Below are 20,113 nucleotides of genomic sequence, written 5' to 3'. Positions count from 1 at the left end.
GTCTTCAAAGCAGCCACATAACTGGTAATTCTCTCATGCTTACCCTGAACCCTGCTAAAAAACTTATGACGTTCCAAAACCACATTAATTTTAGAACCAAAATGCCTCTCAAGCATCATGATAGACATGTCGTAAATATTCTCAGGCTCACCTTCCCCACGTCCAAGAACAATCTCATCCAACCCATCATACACATGTCTGCCTTCAACCCCCAAATTATGTAACAAAGTAGCTTCCTTGCGTACCGCTGAAAATTTTTCACCCCCAATAGCTAATAAATACGAATCAAACAAAGGCTTCCATCTCTTCCACGGTAAGATGGGATCACCTGCATCTGAAAGAAACTGTGGGGGTTGAGACATACCAGTAGCCATAGTGCAAAAGCACACGTAAGAAACAAAATCTAAGCCTATAGTTACATTAACAATTGTACAAAAAAAAAAACTTACAATAGATAAAAGAGTACCACTGTCCCACACCCACAAGAAAACAGTACTTCAGTAAGGAGTGCTGGTGTTGATCACGGAGAAATCACGAAGCAGTGAAGAAATGCCCCTTAAACTCCACACGAAGAATTGTGCATGTCAAAGATAAATAAATAACAGTACCTCCACAAACAGTGCGTGCATCACGGCAATAAGGATCCTTTAATGAACAGAGGTGTGCGCATCACCGCGCATGTGCAAGGCAACAACAAAGTTCCTCAACACAATGAAGGTGTGCGCGTCACCGCGCAGAGAAAGAATCAGCCCTTGTTAGGAATTCCAGAGAAAAATGAAGGTGTGCGCGTCACCGCACAAAGAAAGATTCAGCCCTCTTGAGAAATTCAGAGAGAACCACTCTCCAATGCGTATATATTGCACCAAAAACTTAACGCTAATCAAAAAGTGGTGTGCGCATCACCGCGCATTGACAGGAACTTCACACCCTAGCGCGCATGTCAGAGGGATCAGCTCCGAGATCGCTGCTTCCTTGCTACCTCCGACGCGCATGCGCGAGCTCCAAATCTTCTTAGAAAGATCGCTGCTTCCTTGTCGCTTCTGACGCGAGTGCTCAAAATCTTCCGGAAACTCAAATGTGCTCCCTGTCGCACCGGAGCCTTGCCTCTCCGCGAAGCTCGCTGACAGCGTCACCTTCACTCGAAACCGGAGATCTCCACAGCAGGGATCCAGCACGGCAGTCGTCAAGGCAACTCAGGTAGGCAGAATACAGCCGTTGTCAATCGTTTACTTTCCGAGGTACAGACAATATTAGTCCTTTCAGGATTTAGTCAAAATAGCAGATTATCTAGCAGGTTTTACAATGGAAATCGTCGACTCTTTTTCTTTTATTTTTGAAGAAGCAATCTCACACGTCTGGGTTCGATGGGGAAACCAGTGGTCCTGACACCTGTCCCCACACAGGTTCAACTCGTCGCCAGTGTAAAGAAGACGAAAGAGGCGATGATAGTCTTCTTGTAGATTTAATTAAGTTCCAACAAATAGGACCACTGATACAAAGTGGCACAGCATCCAACAGTCCCAGCTTCAACTGTCAAAACTCCCACCCTTCCAGAACCTCCCCACACAATTCCACCCCATGAGACCCGGAATGTACACATACATTCCAGACACAAGAGGGGAAAGCAAGGTAGGACCAAAAGGAAAAGGAGAAGAAGAAATAGTAACCCACAACACTCTAGTAATCCCTCAGATGGCTCTTTCCGCCCGAGGGATTACAATGGCAGATTCCAACAGCCTTTCTGTGCCGGCCTTTCAGACACAAAGGCTGTGGTAATCCAACTTTGGGGGCCCTAGCCAAGCCCCTATGGGTACAAGGCCTCCAAATGCCAGGTGCCAGCCACCGGGTGCAGGGATGAACTGCACCTAGGCGCTTTACAATGAGAGTATGCATTCCATCAGAATGTATGCTCCCATTGTAAAGAATAGGAATGCGACCAAACAGTGTTCAGTCGCATACTAATTGCTGGGTTGGGACCGACGACAGGAGGTCACTTGGTCTCAGTTCTGAAACGATGTCGGCAAGGACTCAAGATTCATTCGACATTGTAATCGGGCCCTTAGTGTGAGAAATATTGGCCAATGTCCTTCAGCAAGGAAGGCAATAACTGTATTCCCTCCGAAAATGGATAGTGATATAGGGAAGAGCTATATATTCCCCAATGTCTTTAGTGTAGGTGAGATGGGATGTGGCATAAGAAATTCTGCCTCCTAGATGTGAAGACAGGGGTTAAGTACGCCTGTCATCGACTTTGGGCAAGTTGAGGGGCCATGACTAAATAATTCACCTCCTTGCGGTTCGCCATTAGAAGGGATTCAATAAACACCCATCTGCCCGTCCCTTGGGCAAGGTGGTGGAGGAAGAAACAAAAGCCCTTGGGAGAGCAGAAGCAGTGTTACTTCTTTTTATGTCTCGGTTAGCCAGAGCATGAGCTGTCTCGAAGAGATATATTGTATTCACTATGTGGGCTTCAGCCCGCCCATAGGCTTCCCAATTGCTGGCTCCATTGTTGCTCTCAAATTCTTTCCTCCCATTTCTCCATGGCATGTATGCATCATGCCTCTTCCTATGTTTAGTTCTCCCAGAGAGCATGGACTAATTACTACTATCCATCCACTGCTCCCATTTTAAAAGCTGTTATAGGAACTACTTTTTTCTTTGTGTTTGAGCACTTCACATGAGCGGTCGTGTTTTCACTCACTCCAAGTTCTGTTTCTGTAAACAGGCCTGTAAATCTTCTTTTTATCTCATCACATTTGCTGTGCATGCCGGTGCATGTGTATGCCGGTAGGTTCTGCACTGAAATGGTTTCCTTTTATCCTTTTATTTAGAGTGCTTTTCGAAATAGAGCTAGCATTTCTGTCATTAATGTAATGTAAAAAAGGAGATTGTATTTAGTTTCGAGTTGATATATATTTTTGCTTCTTTCTTTTGATTTCAGTGCATCATGTTTTTATTCAGTTAAAATACTGATCGGTTTGTTAGAATCAATGCATTCCAGTATAACCTTTTGTCTTGTGATTTTCCCTAATGAACAAATTACTTACCTTCGGTAACGCTTTTTCTGGTGGATACAGTATCTGCCTGTGGATTCCTCACCTTGTGAATATCCCCTGCGCCAGCATTCCACAGAACTTTTTTTTCCCCAGCTCTCTACGGCGACGTGTACGACGTCATAATGCATCGGCTCCGCTCGCAACTCCGTATGACGTCACCGGAGCCATAAGAGAGCCACGTCGGCGTGATGACGTCAGTTCCACCCATTTTTTCCGTGCCCGAGGCGCACAGGTGGACCAACGACAGATTCAAAGTATACACAGTATACAATATACCCTCAAATATACATAGAACATATACAAAAGGAAAGCTAAATAAAACAAGCATTTCCTACCAATGTACCAGAAAGCATAACAACATCTCAAACAAGACAACTTTTAAGGTATACAAAGGTGGACAATGGGGAGGCGGGTGGGCCAGTGAGGAATCCACAGGCAGATACTGTATCCACCAGAAAAAGCGTTACCGAAGGTAACTAACTTGTTCTTCTGATGGATACATCTGCCTAGTGGATTCCTCACCTTGTGAATAGATTCCCACAGCAGTCCCCACTCCCGGAGGAGGGTGTCCACCTTCCTATACCAGAAAGTCTTGCAAGACAGAGCGCGCAAAGTGACCCTCCCTCCTCATCTCAGAGTCCAAGCAATAATGCTTTGCGAAAGTATGGAGGGAGGCCCAAGTCGCGGCTTTACAAATATCTGCCACAGGAACACCCCTGGCCAAAGCAGATGTAGATGATTTAGCTCTAGTTGAATGAGCCCTTAGGAGGAACCTTACCAGCCAGGGCATAGCAGATCTTGATGGCAAGGATGATCCATCTCGATAAAGTGCGCTTGGGCACAGCTCTTCCTTTAGAATGTCCAACATAACCCATGAAGAGTTGATCGTCCAGACGAAAGTCTTTCGTTCTATCCAAGTAAAAACTCACAGCTCTTTTTGGGTCCAGGCAATGAAGTCTTTCCTCCTCTTTGGAGGGATGAGGAGGTGGATAAAAAACAGGGAGAGTAATAGACTGCCCCAAATGAAACGGAGTAACTACTTTAGGCAAGAAAGCAGCCCTGGTCCTGAGAACCATCCTTTCAGCATGCAATGTTAAAAACGGGGGTTTAGAACTAAGAGCTTGAAGCTCACTCACCCTCCCTGCCGAGGTTATGGCCACAAGAAAGACCGTCTTAAAGGACAACAGCCTCAAAGGACAACTATGAAGAGGCTCAAACGGAGACCCCATCAGAAAAGTTAAGACAAGATTAAGGTCCCACTGTGGCATTACAAAAGGAGTAGGTGGAAACCTGTTTGTAAGTCCTTTGATAAACCTTAGTACAATAGGAGATTTAAATAATGACGGTTGATCAGGAAGACAGAAAATCTGATAAGGCCGATAGAGAGCCCTTGACCGTGGCCACAGCACAGCCCTGCTGAGCCAGGGAAAGAGCAAACTGAAGCACATCAGAAAGATCGGCTTTCAAAGGGTCAATGGATCTCTCTCCACACCACTTAACAAACTTAGACCACCTATATGAGTAAACAGACTTGGTGGAGTGTCGCCTGGCCGATAAAATAACTTCAACCACATCAGGCGGGAGAGAGAAAGAACTCAGGTTGCCCCGTTCAATCTCCAGGCATGAAGGTGTAAGCTCTGGAGGTGGGGGTGTAGAACCTGTCCCTCCGACTGCGAGAGGAGGTCTGCCCTCAGAGGGAGATGGAGCGGAGGGCACAAGGGGAGGTGGAGAAGATCTGTGTACCACACCCTTCTTGGCCAATCCGGGGCGATCAATATAACTTGGGCCCGGTCTTGGCGAATCTTCCTCAGAACCCGAGGAATCAAGGGTATGGGAGGAAATGCGTAAAGGAGTCATGAGCCCCAACTCAACTGAAACGCGTCCCCCAACGCCCCCTGCATCAGAAACTGGAGACTGCAGAATGACGGGCAGTGCGCGTTCTCGCGGGTGGCGAACAGGTCCACCCGAGGGGTTCCCCACATCCGAAAGACGTAACGAACCACCTCCGGATGGAGCCTCCACTCGTGGTCGGCGGAGAACTGCCGACTGAGACTGTCCGCACGTACGTTCAGCACCCCGGCCAGATGATTTGCCATCAGACAAATCTGATGGTCCTGAGCCCAGGACCATAGATGCAGGGCCTCTCTGCAGAGACAATGCGACCCCACTCCTCCCTGCTTGTTGACATACCACATTGCGGTAGTGTTGTCCGTCAGGACTTGAACAGACTAACCGCGAAGGGAAGGGAAGAAGGCCTTGAGCGCCAAACGAATCGCCCGCAATTCCAGAAGGTTGATGTGAAGCAACCTTTCCTCTGGAGACCAAAGACCCTTGATCTCCAGATGCCCCAGATGAGCGCCCCACCCCAGGGTGGAGGCATCCGTTATCACTGTGGCCACCGAGGGAGGCAGATAGAAGGGCTTTCCTTGAGACAGATTGCCCCACACGCTCCACCAAGATAGATCCGCTGCAGCTTCTCTGGAGATCCTGATCGACTCCCTGAGATCTCCATTGTGCTGATACCACTGCCTGCGGAGGCACCACTGGAGCTTCCTCATGTGCCAGCGTGCATGGTTGACCAACAGAATGCAGGAAGCGAACAGACCGAGCAGACGAAGGACCTTCAGAACTGGAACAACCTCTCCATTGTGGAATAAAGGGACCATCTCCTGAATGTCAAGAATTCTTTGAGGTGGAGGAAATGCTCGACACACAGTAGAGTCCAGTACCGCCCCTATGAACAGGTTGCGTTCCGAGGGCACCAGGTGGGATTTGGGCACATTGATCGAAAAACCCAAGTCGAATAACAGCTGAGATGTTACCTGCAGATGATGCTGCACCATCTCTGAGGACTCTGCCTTCAGAAGCCAGTCGTCCAGGTAGAGGAAAACCGGAATCCCGGACCTCCTGAGATGAGCAGCCACCATCGCCATCACCTTCGTGAAGACTCGAGATGCGGTATTAAGACCAAACGGGAGGACCGCAAACTGGTAATGTTGCGACCCAACCGTAAAATTGAGATACTTCCTGTGCGACTTCAGGATTGGGACATGGAAGTACGCGTCCTGCAAGTCGATCGACACCATCCAGTCTCCTTGCTGCAACGCTTGAAGAACCTGCGCAAGGGTCAGCATCTTGAATTTCTCCTGTTTCAGGTAAAAGTTCAAGACTCTGAGGTCCAAAATCGGACGCAATCTGCCGTCCTTCTTGGGATTCAGGAAATACCGGGAGTAGCATCCCTGACCCCTTTCCTGCTCTGGAACCACCTCTATCGCACCCTTTTGAAGCAAAGCTAGCACCTCCTTCTGCAGAAGAAGTAGATGGTCTTCTGAGCAGCAACCCTGGCAAGGAGGGTAAGGGGGAGGAAACTCCCGAAAGGGAAGGGCGTACCCAGTCTCCACGAGGTTTAAAACCCAAAGGTCGGTTGTAACAGATTTCCAACCTCGCAGAAAGTGGGACACCCGACCCCCCACAGGTCTTACATGATCTAGGATGGGGGATCTAGGGCTGCTTCTCTGAAGCTTCATTGGGAGCAGAGGAGGCAGAAGAAGAAGATGGATTGCGGCCAGAACCTCTCCGTCCTCTTTGTCTTCCTCTATAGGACCTATAGAGGGGATTCTGCTGCTGCTGTTGCTGCTGCTGCTGAGGCTGCCGGAAGGAGCGAAATGAAGATCTTCCAAAGCCTCTGAACTTCCTAAGACCAAATCCTTTAGCAGGAGCTTGCAAACCTAAAGATTTCGCCGTCACCCTGCTCTCTTTAAATCTTTGCAAGGCGGAATCAGCCTTTTCACCAAAAAGTTTTTGTCCGTCAAAGGGCAAATCCACCAAGGTGGCCTGAACATCCGTAGAGAAGCCAGATGAACGAAGCCACGCTTGCCTCCTAGTGGCTATAGATGACCCCATTATCCTTGCCACAGAATCAGCTGTATCAAGCCCTGACTGAATTACCTGCCTTGCAGTAGCCTGAGTGTCAGTGACCACTTCCATAAAAGACGCCTTATCACCTTCTGGCAACTTAGGGGCTAAAGATTTCATTGAGTCCATAAGAGCATGAACGTCGCGCCCTAGTAAGCAGGTGGCATTAGTGGATTTAAGCGCCATGCTTCCTGAAGAAAAGGTCTTTTTAGCCGCCTGATCCGCCTTCTTAGACTCCCTATCCGCAGGAGTCTGAGGAAAAGCTCCTGAAGCATGCTTCGAGCATGACGCCTGTACCACCAGACTTTCTGCAGAAGGGTGGGAAGATAGAAAACCTGGATCCCCAGGAGCCACCCTATATCTTCTTGCCACCTGTCTGGAGACTGCCGGCGAAGAGAGTGGCTTACGCCAGACTTCCATAACTGGCTCCAAAATAGCCTCATTAAGAGGCAACAAAGGCTCACTGGTCGAGGTAGGCGAATGTAGCACATCCGTCAGAAGGTTAGGTTTATACTCAGCAGAGGGCAACTGCAAGTCCAGCAACTCTGCGGCCTTCTTTATTACAAGATGATAAGGAGCCAGTTCCTGTGGTGGAGAGGATCTAGTGGAAGAATGCTTCCACTCCGGAGTTGTATCGAGACCGCTAGCCTCTTGAATCCCCTCAAAGTCGTCAGAAGAAGTATCCACCTCACCTTCTTCCACCTCCTCCCTATAACGCTCCTCTTCCAAGACTCTCTGGGCCTCTCTCCTTGAGCGGATCCGAGGAACCGGTGCTGGCGGCGCCGTACGCGGAGTCGGTGGAACCGAACGTGGAGTCGGAGTCGACGGCGCCAGACGCGGAGCCGAGGGAGTCGGCAACGGCGTTGAGGAAGGCTCCGAAGAAGGTCGATCCAATCGAAGACGAGATGGATCCCCAGACGGCGCCGGAAACTGCCACGAAGGCGCCATCGGCAGAAAGGGCATAAACGGGGCCTGAGCATAATGCTGCGGCACTCCCAGGGTGTATGCCATAGGACCCACGGGACCAGTAGGTTTGCCGGATGGGAAGGCAGCCCGTTGGAAAATCCCATACATAGCATTTAGAAAATGCGTCGAATCCGCACCCAGAGTCGTGAACTGCGGATAAGGGATTGATCCCGGATCCGGCTGAGGAGTACCTGGAACCGGAGCCGTAGTGTCCTCAACAGGCGCCGCAGGATCATCCGGCTCTGGAGAAGGCTCTTTTTCCTGTTCTTGCTCGGCCTCAGAAGCAGAAGACTCCACTGGAACCAGTGACTGCGCCGGTGACTGCGTCGGGGACCGCGCCAGAGTCCACTTCGGCGAAGGAGATCTCTCTGGAGACTTCCTTGGAGATGGAGAAGGAGACACATCCTTACTTCGACGTAGAGGCGAAGTCGATCTCGACGCCTTGCTCTTCGAAGACCGGCGCCGAGAGGAATGCTTCCTTTTTCTTATGGTGTTTCTTCGACTTCGAAGAATGCGAAGTCGACGACTCCGGTCTCGATCTCTCCTTCTTCCTACCTCTCCTCTCCTTCTTAGCCTTGGCTATGAAGAGCTTTGCCTCTCTCTCCTTCAAGGCCTTGGGATTCATCCTTCTGCAGCTGGAACAATCCTCCACGTCGTGGTCAGAAGAAAGGCACCACAAACAATCTTCATGGGGGTCTGTCATCGACATGTGGCCCCCACATTCCCTACAAGGTTTGAAACCTGACTTCCTAGTCGAAGACATGGCAAATTTACAAACAGTAACTCACTACACGACTACAAAGTAGCAGGAGAGTGCTGGAAAACCGTTGCGCGTCGACGGCGTGGAAAAAAGGGAACTGACGTAATCACGCCGACGTGGCTCTCTTATGGCTCCGGTGACGTCATACGGAGTCGCGAACGGAGCCGATGCATTATGACGTCGTCGGCGTAGAGAGCTGGGGAAAAAAAGTTCAGTGGAATGCTGGCGCAGGGGATATTCACAAGGTGAGGAATCCACTGGCAGATGTATCCATCCGAATGATAACTTCCTACAGTTTTTGCTCAACAAGAGCTGTTCGTTTTTGTGGTAATTAAGAGTAGGGCTTTCCTACATTGTTTTCGCTTGTTGTGGTTCAACACACTGTTTTCTCCTTTTCCTTTTCCTCGTAATTAACCAGCACGATTTCTAACGCATTATGCTCAGAACAGGCGGTGAGTGTCCTTAATTTGCAACAGTACGGTATTTTGCATTTATGCCATTTAGTTTGCATTGCAAGAGTTATAGGCATTGTCAATGTCTTGTGGCCATGTTATGTAGAAGCACACTTGCTGTTAAGCATGGCTAGAAGTCCTTGAAACAGGTGCTCTTCGAGACAGCACACCATTTAGGTTTTAGATCTTTTTTGTTATTATTAATTGAAAAGGTGTGAGATACAATATCAGTCCATCTACATCCACAGGCCGGTGGTGTTACACTTAACTGTAAGGTATATATGCATTATAGGAAGGAAGAACATAAAATTATTAAAGACAGAGGGGAAGACTGCAGCAGTGCTGGGTGTAGAAAGAGGGACAATACCATTCAGGACATGTAACACAGAGTTGAGTGAAGTAGCTGTCACACAGGCATCAGTTATGAGGAAGGGTCGCTTGTTGGAGAATTTCCAAATAGAGCGGATAGGACAATTCACGGTATTCCTCCAAGAGGTATTGAATGCATGGTGTCCACATTTTGTCAAATACGGGGAGGTTATGTGTGGCGACTGCGGTTAACTTCTCCATTCCCAATAACTCCCATACTTTGTGTATTCAATCTAAGTGTGTTGGTATGACCTTCATAGCTAGGGAAACTAGGGATATCAGTATTGAATATAGTGTTCACCGACTCCAGTACCACTCCCGAGAAGGATTTCAGTTTGGGACACTGCCATAATAGGTGTGTAAGAGAGCCCCGCTGGCGCCAACAATTTCCATCCTTGCTCGGATCCCACACTGCGATCCTGGCTGGGGAAAAATACCAGTGGTGGGCATTTTTCAGGAACATCTACTTACTAGTGGTGTTGAAGGCGGAGGCTCGAGTATGGTGAAAAATGAAATTCCACTCCCTATCTGTGAAAGTACGCCCATACTCTCCCTCCCATCTGGCTCTAGCAGCGGATTTCAAAGGAGTCTGAGGAGTGAGAAGAAAAGCGTGTATGTTGGATAGGATCTTCTTATTGGCAGAGCAGGTGAGAAGCCACTTCTCAAATGACGTGAGCACCAGGCTAGCATGTGTGACAAAGCCAAGGCTGCATTACCCAATGAGAGACTACCATATATTGCCAGTGTGCCGTGTTGGGGAGACCAAAATCTTATTGACGCATGGAGAAGTCCATAAGGCCATTTACATCAAAAAGATCTCCAACTCGCTTGCAGTTAACATTCTGCCAGGCTGAGAATGCAGGCCCCTTTACCGCCTGAGGGAAATATGGATTTCTTATTATTGGTGTTTGTGCGGACAGGGGAGTAGACAGACCATGTTTCAATCGTACTCTATCCAAAACCCCAACAGTGGCTCACAACACCGGGGAGATATAGATTCGCCCTGGCCTATGAATCTTTGACAGCCAGGACACTTTCCAAATGTGGATGCCAGAGACATCCTGGTCTGTGAAACACCAATGTTTTTCAGTGTGAGGCCGAGACCATTCCACCATATATCGTAGCTGTGTGGCTTGATAATAACACTGCAGGTTTGGAACCACCAGCTGCTTGCGGAAGGTACGTGTAGGCCCCGGCCATCCGTGCCCTCTTGCCCTCCCAGGCAAAAACCCAAATAAGGGATTGCAGCTTATTTAATATTTGAGAGAGAGCTTTTAGGGCAGGGGTCTCCAACCTTTTCTGTAGTGAGAGCTACTTCTGCTCGAGGAAAGTCTTCCAGATCTACTAGCAAATGTTATGCCTGTAAAATAGTGACTACACTATGATCACCCAAAGCACGATTTTCAGTAGTTACCACCAAGTATACCAAGTGTGGTTACCATCAGAAATGCTGGGAAAAAGTTCTTCAATATTAAATGCCTCCCCTTGACTTCTGAAGTAACATTCAAATCTTTACATGCCCAGTGGTACAAAGTACATGACCACAGCAGTACGTCTCCCCAGCTCAGCTTGAATGATCATTCACCAGTTTCTGAAAATGCACATTTTTCTATCTAATACTACTTTCCACTGTGGGCAAACAAACTCAATTTTCCAGATGAAACCCCATTTTTGAAAACTGAAAACTGATATTTTAAAGGAAGTTTTAGTTTTTGAGAAATGCACAGTCTCAAAACATCAGCTTGTCATTATCATCATGTACTCCCATGGACAAATGCCTCATATGGACAGACTACTTTGAATTCCCAGGTATTACAGTCATATGTCATGGATGCTCACCATTGGTATAGGAAACAATGGTCCTAGACTTCTTTAAAGCTACAATTCAGGTATGAAAAAAATTCATTAGTCAAAGGGCATCTGGTACATATAGAATTAGCATTGTATCATTAATGTATCAGCATTTTCTTTACAATGCAAACAAGTATATCCTCAAAAGACACAAATGCACAAATTATCGCTCCAATAGTGACTGTTTATTATTTAGTTACTTTTAGAACAGATCACCATATTCAATGCTCCAAATAGAGAAAGAGGTTGCTCCAAGGGGAGTGTGAAAAAGAAAGTGCTCGTGAGGTAGGACAGATATAAAGGAGGGAATTGAAAAGGCAAATTCAATAACCAATCCTTACATATTCTGGTATCCTTAGTAAAACTGGTCGTGGTTCATAGTGGCACCAGTTTTACAGATAGGCCTGTCCCCAATGGATATACAAATATTCATTTCATGATTTTCTGATGACGCACAGAGAACATTCATCTGTGAAAAGGCAGGGCTGGGATGATATTAGGTACAGGCCCACTGGGGGAAGAGTGTTGACGTTTCGACCCAAGCGCAATGAGGGTAATTTATATCCTCTGTGTTTGAGTGTTAGTATGAGTTACTGTGATAAGTTTGGCTCGCTGTCACTCTTAGGTTCTTGAGATGATCAGTGCTGCCTTCTTTAATAGGCACCTACTCTCTGAAATTGATACTGGGCTTAACTTCACCTCAGAGAGCTACTTTGAAGGTACTGGCGAGCTACCAGTAGCTCCCGAGCTACTCGTTGGGAGACCCCTGCTGTAGGGGTAGGGTCTGCATAATTACATAGAGGATCTTGGGTAGAAGCGTCATCTTGACCACTGCCAAGCATCCTAGCCAAGCTATGGTCCTTCCATCTTGTAAGATGCGATCTCGTGGTCGCTAAAAGATCTCCATAGTTGTATACAGACGTGTTTTTGGGTGTGAAGTGTATCTGTAGGCCGAGATATGATAGTCCCTGATCTGCCCACCAGAAAGGAAACTGGGTGGTGAGGCGGGCCTGTGCTAAGGAGGGAATAGTCAAGTTAAGAATGGAGGATTTTGCAAGTTGGTCTTAAACCTGGATGCTCCACTGAATTTGGCCAGTTCTGTCATCACAGCCTCCAATGAAGTGCGGGCGTCAGTTAGAGTCAGAAGAACGCCATTTGCATTTAACATAATTTTTTAGTCTCTACCTCCCATTTGGATGCCTGTAATTTAGGGGTTGCCATGGTCTGCAAAGGGCTCCATATACAGAGCGAAGACCAGAGGTGATAGTGGACAGCCCTGCATAGTCCCACGGGTAATGGTGAAAGGCGTGGACAGAACTTCATTCACCCGCACTCTAGTTCTGGGGAAGGTTTAGCATCAGTGAACCCATTGATGGAATCGCAGGCCGAAGTCCATACCCTCAACGACCAAGTGTAGGTAGGGCCAATGCACCTGGTCGAAAGACTTTTCGGCACCAATCAACAAAAGGATAGCCGGAACCTGTATATGTTGCACCTTGTCAAGTAAACAACACAACCCTTTCTTACTGTCACTACACCCCTGTTCCAGGACAAACCTGGCTTGGTCAGGATCAACTAACCCCTGAACATATGGAGCCAGTTTGTGTTCCATAATGCTCCTGAAGATTTTTGTGTCAACAGTCATGAGGGAAATTGGGTGATATAATGCGCAATGCTTGAGGTCTTTAACCGTTTTGGGGATCACAGTGATAGTAACAAGGCCCATCTACTCTGGCAGTGTCCCATTCACACTAAATGTGTTGAAGACCCTTGGCAGTACAGGTGCCAGCTGTGCACTAAAAGCTTTGTAAAAGTCAGCACCATAGCCATCTGTCCTGGGAGCCTTACCGGGTTGCAAGCGTTTGATAACGGTCAGGAACTCCTGCTGGGTAATATCTGCATCACGGGGGTGGTTGCGGCTGGGGGGGATCGTGGAGAGGGGGGCCTGTAACAGATAGGTTACCGCATCAGAGTCTAATAGGGGATCTGCTGCATACAAGGTGGGGTAAAAAGCCTCCAAATCATGGGCAAATTCCTCATCCTGAGACCAAGGGAACCATCAGGTCCCTGCAGTTCAGTGATCCTCAGGTCCACTGCTTGAGCTCTGAGACGATGTGCCAGCATGCGCCCTGCCTTGTTGCCCTCAGCATAATAATTTTGTGGCACCCTAAGCAATGTGTATTCTGCCCAACCCATATCTAGTGCTCGTAGTTGCTTCCGTGGTGCCGTTAGCTGAGAGCGAAAACTGCCACTGAACCAGATTGGGTGTGAGAGACTTCCAGTTCCTTAACCTAGGTTTCTAATTGAAGCCGCTTGGTGTGTTGATCCCTATTGTAGCCTGTGGCTATTGTGATAGAGTGGCCTGCTCAACCACCTTCAAGGTCTCCCAAAGGGTAAAGACAGAGGTTCCTGATATTTCTGCGGAAATAAGGTTATGGCTGCCAATGTATCTGTCAGTATGTGAACATAGGAGTTAAGTATTGCGCCAGCAGATCTTGGGTGCCGCTGAGTCTCTACATGGCTCATATTGTAGTATTATAAGGGAGTGATCGGAAAGTGCTGCCGCACCAATATCTACCGACACCAATTCCTGTGTTATGAGCGGTGATGTGAGAAAGTAGTCAATAGGTGTGCATGTTTGGTTTGCGGCTGAAAATAAAGTATATCCAGTGGACATGGGATGCATGTACCCCCATATATTCCTTAGACTAGTTTACCCCAACCACTGTCTAGTGGCTGGAGTAAGGCCACCAAACTGACTCACCCATGGTGTGGACGTATCCCCCTGCGCACCCATCATGATTAGGGCTCCTGGTTTCATGGTATTTATTTTATTAACATTTCTGTCTGTATTTATCCATATTTATTATTTGGCCATATAATTGATATATATTTTAATATTTATTTTGTGTTTTGAGAATAAATGGAGCCGTACAATTATATATTTCTACGTTTATTTAACTCTTAAACATGCATACATGAATGCCTGTCACAATTTAGCAAATTAAGCAGCCATGTATAAATAAACACTACACTCACAAGTACAAATTAGTGTTATACTACAAATATATGTTAACATATGCCTATTTAAGGAAACCTCATCCTATTTTTTAGTTCCCCATGATTTATGTATGTTTAGTGCTAGGAGGTCCCAGTCTGTGCCAGAAAACAGTGCGACTATGTAAGTAAATATTTGAAAGTTCCATTACTGACAGTATAAGATAGCTTGTATTGTCAGAAAGTTTGAAGTGATGCCATCAATTACAGCCAAAACCGGCGTACAAGCAATTTGACCAGTTGAGCACATTTACATTTGTTTTAGGCAATCAGACTTGTTTAGCTGTATGCCCCTCGGCTAGTTGCAAGACCAAAAGATACCCAAAGTGCCACACATAGTGATTGTGTCTGCCCAGTCCCTGTGAATTGTACACCTTCTTAGGTATTTTGTGAAAGTGTTTTTTTTAATGGCGCATGCTGCCTATATTGAGTCTTTTTGAAGCTGCCTACATATTTAATACAACTGGAACATGGCATTAGTAGATTGTGAGATCTTTTCTTTTGGACCTGGGACATTAGGTGGTTACTGGGCACTATATGTGGTGGGCACTGCTGTTTAACAGAGTTAATCATTTAGTAATATTTCTCTCCAAAGACGGGACCAGCGAGTAGTTATGGCTTACTCCAGGAGACAGTAAATGGATTGAACTCCAATATAGTAAAACTTCTATCTTTTAAATGGGCCTCATTTAGAGGTGGTTATGGATTTAAACCCCAAAAATGTGTCCCACAACTAAGTTACGCTAAGACACCACTAGGAAATTTCTGGTGCATCTCCATGCAGTCTCTTCACATGCATAATGTGCGCTACAGTCCTGTGCTAGACTGCATGTATACAAGATTTATGTTCACAGGCTAAGAGGGTTGTCTTTATGTACGACCACAATGTATGATTTATAGATTCTGAAACTGATAAGATTGTAGAAAGTTGTCAAATACCACAATGCCATGTAGCCAAGTGACTTCCACCAATATGTTATACAACCACACAGATCACTTTCTCGTGCCTTCTGATGAGTTTCTTATCTGGTGTTATCAGTTTTGTGTGGGAAAACTGTGTTGAGGTTAATATATTGTGAGCTCTTATCAGAGAAACACCCAGAGACTGAAATTGCCTTCTGGGTTTTGTTGCGCTTCAGATAAAGGGAGTGGATGTTTTGGGCACGGCATAGAGCTTGGCTAAAGAGTACGATTTTGAGTAATCATTTTATCTCTAAACTACCTATCTTCGGTCAGCCTCATCCTTGACACTGGAGTGTAGGCGTGGTGCAATAAAGTTTTACCGGCCTGGGCGTGAGCAGCTCATACCTCCAGGTTTTTGCTTTACTATCTGGGATCTGAAGCCCTGTTTATTCCATTATATAATCAAGAGTACAACAGCCAGAATGCAAAGCAAAAAACACACTGGACTATCTGACCTACTGTCATACGGAACTAATAAACTTGAGAGCTGAGAATATCGTACAAGTCACTTTCTATTCTACCATCCCCCATGCTTCTGCCCCATCATACAGGCAGTGGAGCTCCTCCGCTACAGATGATGGCCCTCATTTCACTCACGCCTGCCAGCAGCTTTCTACTGCTTAGGAGTGGGAAGTAACCTGGCTCAAGCAAATGAAGCTCTAGACGTGTGGCAGTCTGAAAGTCTCTCTAGGGTGACCTTTAATTTAAGGACCGCACTGAAATGAAACTGTCATGCCACCTACCAGGAATGGTCAACATCCAAAGGAAAGGGCAGAGGGGAAAACCACTGAACTTAGTGGCGCTAGAGAGTTCGAGAACTTACTGATTGCAGCATGGACCACCGATGCGTAATCAAGATTAACCAGACCCCGCCCAGTGAAAAGACACTTCTGTGTCAAACTATTCGAAATGTGCAGTTATGCTATGTCTTCCGAGGCCGAGCTTTTAAAGCAACTTATATTTGAAAGGCAACTATGTACGTAGAAAAAAGTATTCCATAATTTTACAAATACGCCAAAAGTAACCTAAATAGTTTGAAATGTAGTACGGTTAAACTACAGAGCAAATAGCGTAAAAAATATACCGGGGAAGTAGTAGAAACTCTTAATTGGTCCATAAGCAGCATACATCATTAGTGACAAGCACACTACACCAAGTTCTGTTTCACTCTGTTATGCTTCAGCCGCCATGCCGTGTCTCTGTTCAGTTCCAATGCCCCCAAAGCAGAGCATGATGGGAGAATGTCCACAGATACTAATCAAGATTAACCAGACCCTGCCTTGTGAAAATGTTCTGTGACAAACTATTTGAGGGCCAGCTTGTAACGCATCTTATGTTTTAAAGGCAACTATGCACGTAGGAAAAAGTATTCAATAATTTGACAAGTACCCCAAAAGTAACGAAGAAGAAACACCATCGAAAATGCAATAGGTCTTGATGGTAAACATAAAAAACGGTGTTGTGCTGAAACATAAAGCGCGGGACCCGTGTATATCAAAAGTTAGATGTATAGCGGGCCATAAAGCGCACACCATGGTGATAAAAAGAAAAAAAATTAAAGTAGCTGCCATGTTATACCATGAAGCGTGGCATCCATGTAGAAAAAAGTTATATGCGTGGTGTGGTGAAATACTGGCAGGAAATAAAACAAGTAGTCCTTAAAGAAACAGATAACCACTTATAGCGCAAGTAAACTGCAGTTGACCGGTAATCCTCGGTATAAACCGGAAATTATGTATCAGGAGCACCAACCAATAAGGAGCCAGGAAAGAAGAACAACAAAGGAATTAACCAATGGAACAAGCAGCTGGCAGGATTAAACTCTGTAGAGTGATTACAGCAGGGCTTCCAGACAGCGCATGTGCTACCTAGGCTCAACCTAAAAAGGGCATACGTTCTATACCCTCCAATTACAGGCCAATAGGTCTTATAGATTGTATTAAAAAAATGTTTATTGTTGTCTTCTTCTTAACAAAATACTAGACTGCATGGGTGAAAGTGACGTTTTAAGTCCATTCCAAGCAGGCTTTCATCACAGGGTCTCAACTATTGAGCAGGTCTTTCGCTTTATGATAATTTACTGGAGAACATTCCTGATCTAAAATCGACCTTTGATCTGATTCCTCAACCTGGCCTTTGGAGCGTCCTGGCTGATCTAGCAATGCCCCCATACATGTTATCCCTTTTTATCTGCTTGCATGATAATAATTAGGCACCTATGCATTGGGGAGAGGATCAGGCCCAGATGACAGAAAAGGTACCAGTTTGCAAAAGAGTCCACCAGGACTGTGTCCTGACTCCTACTTTGTTTTCACTCTTTATCAATGATATTGTGTTCTTTCTGTCTACAGTGGAATCAGATGCCCCATTTTTGGTGGGCATTAAATTGCTGATCCTACTTTTCGCAGATGACACCTTGTTGATCTCCAAGACTCCGGGTGGGCTTCAGAAACTATTGACTTGTTTCAATGATTTTGTGTTGCACGTAGCCTGGAGATCAAAAACCTAAGGTGATGTTTTTTAATCAGCATAGATTCTAATGGGCAAGTTATGCCTAGGGGAAGTTCCACTTGATAGAGTTGATTCTTTTGCATACCTAGGGGTTACATTTGCAGAGGGCATGTCCTGGCACATCCACATTAGTAAGGCAACTACCAAACGCAAGCAGATTTCGGAGGTGATACTCAATGAATTCCCTGTGTCACACACAAATCCGATCTCACCTGCTTTGAAGATCTATGAGTCAAAGGCTTTGGACTCAGTATTATATGGTGAGCAACTGTGGGGATACTCTAAATATGAGGCTCTGATAAGAGCGGAGAGCAAATTCCTTAGGAACCTCATCTCCCTTCCGCCCAGCACTCCATTGTACCCATTGCTTAGTGATCTGGGGGTACGGGTTGCAGCAAGTAAAATCCCTTTATGGCCCCTGATTTTCTGGAGATGCCTTTGGACCACCCCTGAGCTCATTCATTAGGTTGATAGCGTGAGGGATGTTATGAAGGCTGATCATTTTAGCAAAATCCCTTGGTTTAGGTATTTGAAGTCACAACTGTAATCCCTAGAGCTGCACGATTTATGGGACTGCCCTACCACAGCTGTTTTACCACCTAAGACTGTACTGAAAAATATATATTGCCCACATGTGATGGCTGAGGAACAACAGAGGAACGTTATCTCTAAATTGACTAGTCAGTTCATTTATATCAAGTCTGCAAGGGGGTCTGAGCCATTTTGGGATCTTGTGACTGCTCCTTTACATAGGAAACTATACTTTCAGTTTTGCATAGGCACCATGCTATAAAGGATGTTTACTTCTGGATGGGTTGGCAAAGGAGACACTCATTGTCCCACCTGTGATCTTGCAAAAGAGAGTATCTCCCACTTATTGTTTGTCTGTCTAGGCTATGCATCACCTCGCCATGCCTGGCTTGCACCGGCATGCAGACTACCTGGAGTACGCACCCACCAAGAGGCTCTGTGTAGCCTCAGACACAATGTAGTTGATTCGTAGTAAAGCCTTACAAGGCCATTTCACTTGATCTTATTACAGTGCATTATTACCTTGTACTCTTCTACCATTTTTACTAATTATCTGACACTGTGGTATTTACTTCTATAAATAACGAGGCATATTTTGATATCTTTTAAATAAGCTGTGGTTTTAAATATGAATTATTTGATTACTCTTTGGACAATGCTCGAACAACTGTAAATATTTCAGCTTTGGAATTGCTTTATTGATGATGTTATAAGAATGTATTATTAATTGTATGCTTTTTAATGTTCCTACTTTTATGACCCTGGTGGACAAAATAAAGTAATTTGACGATAATGAATCCCCACTATGTACTCTGTATCCAACTCCTGTCAACACTAAGGGCCATATGTATCATTCCAAATTGCGATCGCAAACGCCGAAATTCGCAGAATTTCAGCGTTTGCGATCGCAATTGGGCTTAGTGGTATGTATTAATGAAAAACTGCCTCGCAAAATAAGGAATCGCAAAATTTGCGATTCCCTATTTTGCGATTGCATTTAAGCAATCGCAAATTGCGATTCCTTAAATGCAATGTAAGAAGCACAGAAAAAGTGAAATTCAAGTTGGTGGTAATTTGCGATTTCTTTGGAAAATGCACTTTTTTTCATTTTTCAAAGTGAAATGTGGCGCAAATACATGCCCTTAGGGCATGTATGTGCGCCACATGTGCACCCATACTTATTTCAGGGGTGCAACAGGGTGTCCTTTTGACACCCTTGCAACCTTGAAATTGCATTCTCAATTTGCGATTCTCTAATTGCTAATGGCAAATTGAGAATGTCTTCCCATTCATTCCTAAGGGTCTTTAGACCCATAGGAATTAATGGGGAAGGTTTCCTTAATTGCGAATCTCACTTTGCGATTCGCAATTAAGGAATATATAGGATTTGCAAATTATTTAGCAAATCCTACATACATCTCGTTTTGTGATTCTCAAATAGCGATTCTCTAAAATTCGCTATTTGAGAATTGCAAAACCAAACTTTCATACATATGCCCCCAAAAGACGCAGCAACATTGATCCTTCATTTTAACACTATTTTGTTGAGATATTCATTTGCATCCATTATTTCGCCAGGTGTTATAAATATTCTTTCTTTTTCCGCACAAAATGGTGGGATGCTTAAGTGTATGTAATCTTATTTTGTAAATCTGTCTCTTTTATTCTGTTAGTGGAGAATG

The 20,113-nt window shown here is 45.6% G+C and overlaps 1 protein-coding gene across 2 annotated transcripts in view; it reads right to left on the bottom strand.

Moving 5' to 3' along the window:
• Nucleotides 1-20,113, bottom strand: part of CDH23 (cadherin related 23) — a 1,199,511-nt gene that overhangs the window by 61,361 nt on the left and 1,118,037 nt on the right. The gene's annotated exons all lie outside the window — the stretch shown is intronic.

This window comes from Triturus cristatus, chromosome 1_2, assembly GCF_964204655.1.
Source record: "Triturus cristatus chromosome 1_2, aTriCri1.1, whole genome shotgun sequence".
Taxonomy (NCBI): domain Eukaryota; kingdom Metazoa; phylum Chordata; class Amphibia; order Caudata; family Salamandridae; genus Triturus; species Triturus cristatus.
The sequence above is the reverse complement of the archived record's forward strand: the minus strand, read 5'-3'. Positions and strand labels throughout refer to the sequence as shown.